Raw genomic sequence first — 10,192 nt, 5'->3', positions numbered from 1 at the left:
GTAGTCTATAAAGAATAGCTATTGTTATTCACAGCTATGTAAATCACCATTTCTTAAAGAGGCAGAGGCCATTTTCCTACACACAAAATTCTCAGAATTTGCAATGGATATGAAATATGAAATCTAGGCTCTAAATTAATAAGATTTTTCTATATGGTTTTGAGAAGGTATATGGTTGTCTCAAGCGTCTTGGGAAGGTCTGTAAGAAGAGAAAATTCCAAATCAGGGGCAAGTTCCAAGACTTGCTTTCCAATCCCCGAGGCCTCATTCAGTGGAGACATGAGCATTCAGAAATGCCAAAAGGACTCCCCATTGTTGGAGTCTGCTTGTGAATTTGCATGAAAATAGATAAACAACACAACCATGGGTCTGGCCCCCTGGAGTAGCCACCGCATCTACAGTGAGAGGAAGGTCGTCATCTAACCTGCCTGGAATCCCACTGCAAATCTTTACAGAAAGGCACAAACTCACATTGGATCAGGCTTTTGTGGTCTCCGGGGAATGCTGACTTTGTTTGTTAATGCCACCACAAATGTGTCCCTGAACACGGGAACTGACAGGACACCTGTCTCTGCATTGAAACCTGATTAAAAGCAAGTCCAGCCCCTTCTATTCTCTCAGGAGTCTTCACAGTTTCTAAGCTGTTTAGTCCTTTGTGATTCAGTAATTTTTATGGCAGGAAGACTCTGTCCTTGTTTCTTCTAGTGATAATCCATCCACAGTGCTGCGTGAATACTCAAGGAACTGGCTGCCTCCCGAATAGAGAGAGAATTGTGCTCTAAGTGGAAGGACTCGTAGGAACTGAAAACGCACCCCCATGACACCCAAAGCCGCCCCTACAAATAAAAATTTTCCCTACCTCCTGTCACTGCTGCTGCAAAGTCGACTCTGGAGGCAGAGTGGCTTGGGCAGGCAGCACATCTCCAACTTCTTCATGAAAAAAACCCTTAAAAACAGGTAATAGTGGGGATGGTGGCACGACATTGTGAATATACTAAAAACTATTGAATTGTACATTTTAAAGTGGTGAAGTTTGTTAAATGAATTAAATCTCAACAATAATAAACAAAATTTTTTTTTAAAAAAAGGGAAACTCAGCCTCAGGAAACTTGTCCTGGGAGGCCCGGCGGGCCCAGACTCAAGTAGACAGCTCTAGGTGGGGACTCATGCACGTTGCATTCTGCTCCATAACATCTGTATGTGCTGTAATTTTTAACAGTTAAAATCATTTATCAGTTAAAATGCTTAACTTTTATGCCCTCAGATATTCAAATAAAATTGATACCCCAGGCGGACGTACCTTAGTTTCCAGGGGGTTTTGAGAACCTTGTGGCAACACCACTTGCTTGTGAGTTTGAGAAGCATGAGAGGAGAGCCAGGCTTAGCAGGGTGTGATCCCAGGATGCGGATCCCAGGGTGTAATCCCAGGGTGTGATCCCAGGGTACAATCCTAGGTGTGATCCCAGGGTGTCGATCCCATGGTCAGGGTGTGATCCCAGGGTGTGGATCCCAGGCTGTAATCCCAGGGCGTGATCCCAGGGTGTGGATCCCAGGATACAATCCTAGGTGTGATCCCAGGGTGTCGATCCCATGGTCAGGGTGTGATCCCAGGGTGTGGATCCCAGGCTGTAATCCCAGGGTGTGATCCCAGGGTGTGGATCCCAGGGTACAATCCTAGGTGTGATCCCAGGGTGTCGATCCCATGGTCAGGGTGTGATCCCAGGGTGTGGATCCCAGGTTGTAATCCCAGGGTGTGATCCCAGGGTGTGGATCCCAGGGTACAATCCTGGGTGTGATCCCAGGGTGTCTATCCCATGGTCAGGGTGTGATCCCAGTCTGTGGATCTCTGGGTTAAGGTGTGATCTCAGGGTGTGATTCCAGGGTGCAGATCCCAGAGTGTGATCTCAGAGTGTGATCCCAGGGTCAGGGTATGATCCCAGGGTGTGATCCCAGGTGTGATCCCAGATGTGATCCTACCGTCAGAGTGAGATTCCAGGGTGTGGATCCCAAGGTGTGACCCTAGGGTGTGGATCCTTGCTGTGGGACCCTGGTCTGGACAGGTCACTCAGAGAGCATCCATTTCCTCCTCTGCTAAATCAAGAATCCAGCACCTACTGTGCCATGAAACACACCCAAATAAATAAATATGCTTTATGTCACAGGAATAATTGACAAAAGACAAAACTATAACAACCACAACAGCCCCCAAACCACGTATACAGACATTCACAATCACCAGAGGGTATCTCCAGAGTTGAAAGAACTTATCCAAGGACCTCTCCGAGGTAAGCAAAGAGCACACACTTAATGGAAGGTTTCCAGATGAAGCAAGAAAGAAAGCTCCTCCCCCCAGGAATGGAGACCTGGGAAGGCCCAGGTTAGGACAGACCTCTGCAGATGGAAGCGACGTCCCTCCCACGTTGTGGGTTCAGGCCGTGCAGTCAAGAACAACATGAATGTTGTCTTCAGGACAGTACTTACTTTAACAGATCTATGGTAAAAGAGGTGATTACATCAAATAAGGGACTTAACTGGAAGGATCTGTATCCATCCTCATCCGTCAAACTGGAACTCAGCACAGCCTCACTTCTCTTCCTGCGCCCAGTGTGCAGAGGCCGAGGGCTGACTCCACAACTGCAGATGTAGATGTGGTCATCTTAACAAGGAGAAGAGTGGGAGCAATACATCACCCAACTGGGTAGGCAAGGATCCCCAGGCCTCATGGGGCTCCGCTCTTTTCAATGACTTCTTTGAAGTTTTCTAAGTCCCGCTCCAGGGCCTGGAACTGGCTGGGGCTAGCCTTACCGGCTGAGAGGGCTCCTCAAGCCCATACCAGGACAGAGAACTCAGTCCCGGTTTCCCCACTTCTCAGTGGTCTTTGACTCTCTACCCTGAATGTGGGGTTGATCAGATGCCCAAAGGATCTCTGGGACTTGTGCCTATGTGCCCCCAGTTCCAGGACAGCAACCAGGCAAGCAGATCACCCCTCCTAGTTGGTGCAGTATCTCTCTGTGGGATCAGGCAAAACTGAGTCCCTAAAATGGTGTTAACATGCTGATTTGGGGTGACACTCACATTTTTCACAGAATATGTTCAGGACTCTGGGCTACAAAAAGTCCATCACCACATGTGCTGGCCCAAGCGTCAGCTCTCACCCTTCCATATTCTATCCTCAGTGCCCTTCAGGTCTACAACATCGCATAGCAGCAGGGGTCATTTATCCTATGTGTCCCCCACTGCTGGCACCCAGGGAAGTCTCCCCAGCCCTCCCAGGCTCCATGCCTTGCGTCCAGCAATCTTCTGGGGGTGGTCTCACCTGTATCCTCTGAGGGCTTCTGAGACTGTTGCTCTGCAACACACATGGGCCCTTCTAATTGATGTCCCCTCTTGCCTCCAATCGATGTGATAACATCGTGCTCTCCTGGATCAGTCTTGAGCCATGGCTGAGACCAGCATATGGACATGCCTTCCTCTTCTCACTCCACCCACAGGCCCCTCGCCTAGCCTCCCCACAGGCAATGGTGTGTCAACACTGAAAAAGACCACATTCTAGGAATGCAGTGATTAAAGCCTAAAAAATTTAAGAGAAGATATAGTCAGATGTGTTCTACGGTTATGTCATAAAATTCCAAATGGTAAATTTAAGTAGCCAAGAAATTATCATTCTCATTTTCCTGTGTACTCTGGGTAAGATCAGCGTTTGTGCTCATCAACAACCAAGCACTGCAACAACATTCGAGAAAGTCATTGGAAGCTGGTACTCACATGGGGCACGAGGCAGAAGAAGCATCATAAGTAACAACGTAACAAGCATTAAATAATAGGTATCAGGGAATTGCAGAGACAAGCAGATCCATATTGTTTCAATACAAACAGCCACAGCATTGGGAGTAATAACAGCATTGCTACCTTTTCCTCATGATGAGGGGTATGAAATTAGCCAGGAATGGTGCATTTGACAACAAAGAACAAGAAGAGATGGTTCCTGGACCGGAACAGGAAGAGATGGTGCCAGGACACTACAAAGAGTCTTCACATGCACCGATTGGACAATAAACAAATCCATAAGTACGTCTTCTCCACCTGTTTTTCTACATTGCCATCAATAAATCACACACAAGCCCATGAATTCTATAATTCTTGGTTTTAATCAAATTGTTTATATAGACAGTCCCATGAAAAATATTTGCCCCAGGGCCCCACACACCCTAGAGTTTCCCTGGGCAGGAGTGCATCTTTCTGAAGCAGAGGAATGGGGTTAATGGGCAGACTCATGCTTGGGGAAGTGCATTCAAACTTGAGGACAAGAGAACCTGGTTATGAGTGGAGGCTTTTGTCCCCTTCAAATAATCTTCATTAGCCCCAAAGAGCCTCTCCAAATATAATAAAAATAAGTTTTAAAAAAGAAAAATGAGGGGTCAGCCCCATGGCCTAATGGTTAAGTTCACTGCACTCCGCTTCAGTGGCCCAGGTTCAGTTGCCAGGCACGGAGCTACAACACTTGTCTGTCAGTGGCCACATACAAAATAGAGGAAGATTGGCACAGATGTTAGATCAGGGTGAATCTTCCTCAATCAAAAAAAAAAAAAAAGAGAAAAATGAGCAGACTAAAGTTTTGAAAGCTTTAGGCGAATGTCAAGAGGCAGTATAGCAAGGTAGTGAAGGACAGTAGCTGCTAAAGCCAATTGCCCTGGGTTCAAACCCCACCTCCAGCATTTATAGTCAAGGGACCTTGAACCTCTCTGAGCCTCAGTAGTCCATGCTGTACAATGGGGGAATAATAGTACCTCTCACCAAGGCACTTACTGCACAATAAGTGCTCAATCAGTGTAAGCTGCTATTATTTGTTTTGTGGAAGGAACTGGCCAACAATATGCAGAAAAAAAAATCCTAAAACTGCTTCTATAAAATACAGTTAATTACTCTATTTATCTTTATATTTAGTATACTTCAATTTTTTTAAGTTTTTTAAAAAAGATATGAATCTTCTGATTTAGAATCACACTGTATCCCAGTAAGGATAGACAGAAACAAATCATTCCACGCTTAGAAACACTGTGGTGAAACTGTAGAATTGCAGAGATAAAGAGAATATCTTAAACTTAAATCAAGAAAAAGGACAAACTGACTGCAAAGCGACAGCATTTGGAGTGATAACAGACTTTTCCAAAACACAGTGGAATCATATCTTTTTTTCTTTCTTTCTTTTTTTTTTTTGTTTTTTGGTGAGGAAGATCAGCCCTCAGCTAACATCCATGCCAATCCTCCTCTTTTTGCTGAGGAAGACTGGCCCTGAGCTAACATCTCTTGCCAGTCCTCCTCCTTTTTTTCCCCTTTTTTTCCTCCCCAAAGCCCCAGTGGATAGTTGTATGTCATAGCTGCACATCCTTCTAGTTGCTGTATGTGGGATGCTGCCTCAGCATGGCTGGACAAGCGGTGCGTTGGTGCGCGCCCGGGATCTGAACCCGGGCCGCCAGTAGTGGAGCGTGCGCACTTAACTGCTAAGCCAGGGGGCCGGCCCCTGGAATCATATCTTTAACGTAATGATGGAACGTAATTCTCATCCTAGTATTCTATACCTAAATATTCTATCATTTAAGGATGAAAGCGAAATCTTTTCATTTTCTACTTTCACTTACCCTAACGGCATACAATCCAAGTAAAAGCACAGAGTGATCCTAAGCTCATGCAACTTCAAGATAGGTCCTGCAGTCCCTCGACCCCCAATCAGATTGTCACCCCTACACCCCTTCTATATGGAAACTGGCAACCACCCACGTGACTAAAGAATGTATTGAGGATGCCTGAATCCACACTCTAGAATAGGAAAATACACAAGTTTATGGAGTATTAAACCCAAGTATATTCACCACCTAGCCTTCAGCAGCTAAAGGGTAGAAATTATGTCATCATTTATATACAGCCACACTCCAAATATTGATGCTTCTTGCCCCTACATTCTTGACTAATAGGTTGTCCCATTCTTTGCTTTGATACCCTCCCAAACTTTTCAGATCTCTCAGAATTTACCTGAAATCTTTATGTCACATCTCCACCCATCTGTGGGTCATGGGTAAGGTAGTGTTCCTCCCTGGAGAGCCCGGAGCGCCCCACACATAAATAGAACCTCCCCCTGCGCCCACCCTCAGCTCTCACGCTCCCTGTGACCTGCTGCCCTCTGCCTGTCTCACAGATGCACCTTATCCCTCCCCTCTGGAGTCCAGACCACCGTTTTCTGCCTTCTTCTAGGCCACCCTCAAACTCCTGTCTACACCACTGCAGATCTGCCGCACCCCAGTTGCTCCTTTCTCTCCCTTCCCGGAAGGGGGCTGCCTTTCCCTTCTGAGACCCAGTTCTCTCACAGAGCTGTTTGTGCCCCTAGTGATACAGCTGTGGACCCCATAATTCCTAAAGGGCTTTTTCAAAAGTCATCTTGTTTCTCCTATACATTAACCACAAAAGAACTAATTCTAAAGCCAAAAAAATAAAAAGACAATTATGTGAAAAACAGCTCAGAACCATGAAATAGATACTGATTATAAATATAGGCTTTAGGCATTACGAAACGGGGCAGCTCTAAATTTTCAAAGAACAAAGAGAAAGCAAGAGGATTTTTTAAATATCAAAAGGATTTTCAGGTTATAATTAGTAAATTGACTAACCTTTTTGAAGGTAAAAGTGAATTTCTAAAGCCTAAGGCATTCATGGGATTCTAGAATACTGTAAGTCTAGGCGATCGTCTCTGCCAACCTCCTCACTTCGCAGGTGAGAAAACAAAAGGTTACACAACTTCCCCAAGGTCACAAACCAGGTTTGCGGCTGTCAGGATTCGAATCGGGCTCCTGACTCCCTTCTTCAGGTCCCTTCCACTCCCTCTACCATAGAAGCTACTTTCACAAGTGGGCAACGCTCCCCAGAATTACACGGATAAATCTGTGAGGTGGTGATGGTGGTGGTGGAGGTAGAGGTGGTGGCGATGGAGGAGCTGGTATGTATCTGTGCTGGAAAGTTGGGGAGTAGGGGATGGTTCAAGGGCAACTCAAGGGCACGTCAGCCAAAGCTGAGATTCAATTATGTCTGGGTGTATCCAAGAAACTGATGGAATAAGGAAAGGGATGCAGCGTGCTCTTAGTGCCCTCAAGTTGATTCGACTCCTAGCAACCCCGTGGACAGCAGAGCAGAACCCTGTCCGGTCATTTTGCACCATCCGCTCATCTTCTGGCGCTACGTCAGACAATGCTCGGCTGCCATTCATAGGGTTTTCATGGCCAAGTTCTTCAGAAGTGAGTGGCCAGGTCCTTCTTCCTAGTCTAGTCTGTCTAGTCTGTCTAGTCTAACCATTAGACCACAAGGGCTGGCTGCAGCAGGTATAAACAAATTAATTAGATGTATCTATACACAAAATGAGAGAAATAGTACAGCACCTGAGGAAGCAACCAAGTCATGAGGATTTTTCAGTGTGGGATTGCCATGCATGTTGGATATCTCCAGGATGGGGAACACCTCCTAACAGTGAGGCTCCTTGAGAGCACAGGCTGTGGAAACTCATCCATATTTGTTGATTGCCTCTTCCATGGACGGCAACACAAGGGTAAGCAGGAAAGCAAGACAAGTCCCTGCTCTAGAATCTATCTTAAAGGTTTTGGTTTTTGTTTTTTTAATCATAGGGGAGTTGCTTGGCTGTATAAGACAATTTGCCAAGTCCTGCCCACCTGTCCTGGAGTAGTGGTGCAGGCTGGAAGATTCCTTATCTCTTGCAGAGAAGTCCGCGTCTCTAAAAAGTCCTTGTGTAGCCAAGCACTTTGTGGCCCACAGCGCCACCATGTGGTAGGCACCAGTTGGCTGATCCTGCACAAAATATATCTGAAGCCATAACAGCCTTTAAGCCAACATATCACCTCTGGTCCGGGAACCCAAAGCACTTTCTCTGTATGGCTATTGTGCTGAACCTATGCAAAGAAAAGGGTGTGGAATCTTAGGGTGCAAGGGACCCTTAGTGATCAGCTATCAGGCCCGAGTTCTCACCCATCTCCTCTGTAAGATCCCTGACTGGTCAGAATTATGAAATCAAGGAGCAGTGGGCAGCTCTCTGCCCCTTCAGACCACCTGTTTGATCCATTCCGCTGATGGGCTCTGTTGAGTGTGAAATGCAGCTTCGTCTTCCACAAGAGCCTAACAACAACCAGCCATTGCCAGTGGCAGAACAATTCAAATCACTATCTTGCCTGGGATCAGTCCTTCCATTCACCACCCTCTGACCTTTATTTTGAGTCCTCTCTATCCCATGGAAATATTTTTCTCTCTGGCCCCTTGCTTATGTTAGTTCTTCTCTCCTGTCTTGTCATTAGTTGGAATAACGTATGAAGACACTCCTGGCCCAGGAGTCTGATTGGCCCAGTTCAGCTTATCAGATGGCGAGTGTCTGCCCTCTGCAGACACGGGAGACACAAGAGTCACACCCTCCTCCCTACAGAACTTAGCAAATGTTAGTGCCTGGCAACTCCATTTTCTGTCTATTATTCTGAACGTTGAGCCTGCACCATCACCTCCAGGGGGGGAGACAGGCTTGTAACCATTTGTAACAGCCACAGGCATGAAAAAAGACGAGCAGGCCGTGGCCGTGCAGGACAATTCCTTCCACATCCTTTCCTCCTAAGTCTAGAGAAGATGTGACGGAGCTTTGTAGCTCCCCTCGGAAACTGACAGGGGGACACAGAGAAGAGCAAAAAGTGTAGAATCACACATGAGGTTCTGTTGACTTTAAAAGTTGCTTTACTTAGATTCCCTATAAACTCAGAGTTCAATGATACTGTATAACCAAGCTATTACGTCAGTTCACTTTAGATTTTTCAAAGCTGAAAATGGTCTTAATCTTTATCTCCGTTTCACGCCACTACCAGTTTCCAGCCGTAAGACCAAAGCATCGTCTCCTTCCTAAATCGTGGGTTCCGATTTTTAGGGGGTAAAAACCTTTTTCAGGTTGTAACCATAAACCTATTACAAACTTCCAATCAAGGTCATCCGTATGTGTATAAATTAGGCTCATTATTGAAGTTACCTCAGAAGATACAACAGTTAAATTTTCTCTTTTCATATTGAATCATGCGATCACGGAATGTAAGAGCTGGAATGGTCCACACATACAAACGAGTGCCATGGCTCCCCACTGCCAGGCTGTGGGCCAGAGATGGTCCATGACCAAGCTTTCATCTGTCTGAGGTGAAATGAGGAAAAGGAGGGGTATGTGTCATTGTGAGGATCTATTCTTGGGAACTTCTGTGTTTTATTCTAAGATTAACTCAATCGCACTCTTCTGGTATTAAAATGTCTTTTATTAAACAATAGTGCTAGTAGGTGGTGACTATCGCATACTTCCTTTCTTTTATGTTCCTAGTTGGCGAAATAAAAGTTGGTAACCTTGGATCACCTGCAAAGCTTTTTGTTATCTGAGCCTACAGCACACTGCCACCCCACTCTACCAGGGATTTACACTCCCACTTTACAAAGAACTAGTCTGATGAGAATCCAGAACAGGAAGAATTGTGAGGAATGGGACATTCTGCTTAGAAGTATTCAAAAGTCACCCAGCTAAGGTCCAAGATAGAGCTTTGCCAAGACCCAACTTCAAATAAGAGCTCTAATCAGGATTCATGAAGGCACATGTCAGAGCCATCTGTGTTTATCTGTTCATCCATACATGGGGATTGGGATACCTTCATAAAAATATGACATAATTTCAACTTTGAAAAATAGCCAATATAAAATTCTGAAAGATAAAAATAATCAGAGTAGTTGTGTCTTGTAAGATGATAAAATTTCAATGACTAAAAACAGTGCCACAATAGTCAGATTAATGGAATAAATAGAAAGTCTAGAAACAGACCCAAGCACATATAATAATTTATATTTGATAATGGGGATTTTTTGTGTATGTGTGTCTGAGGAAGATTAGCCCTGAGCTAACATCCGTTGCCAATCCTCCTCTTTTTGCTGAGGAAGATTGGCCCTGGGCTAACATCCATACCCATCTTCCTCTACTTTATATGGGACGCTGCCACAGCACGGCTTGATAAGCAGTGCGACGGACTGCACCCGGGATCTGAACCTGCGAACCCGGGGCCGCCCAAGCGGAGCACAGGAACTTAACCACTACACCACTGGGCCGCCAGTGGGCAGCCCCCGACGGGGATAT

This window comes from Diceros bicornis, chromosome 2 (assembly GCF_020826845.1).
Source record: "Diceros bicornis minor isolate mBicDic1 chromosome 2, mDicBic1.mat.cur, whole genome shotgun sequence".
Classification (NCBI taxonomy): Eukaryota; Metazoa; Chordata; class Mammalia; order Perissodactyla; family Rhinocerotidae; genus Diceros; species Diceros bicornis.
Note: the sequence above shows the minus strand (reverse complement) of the source record.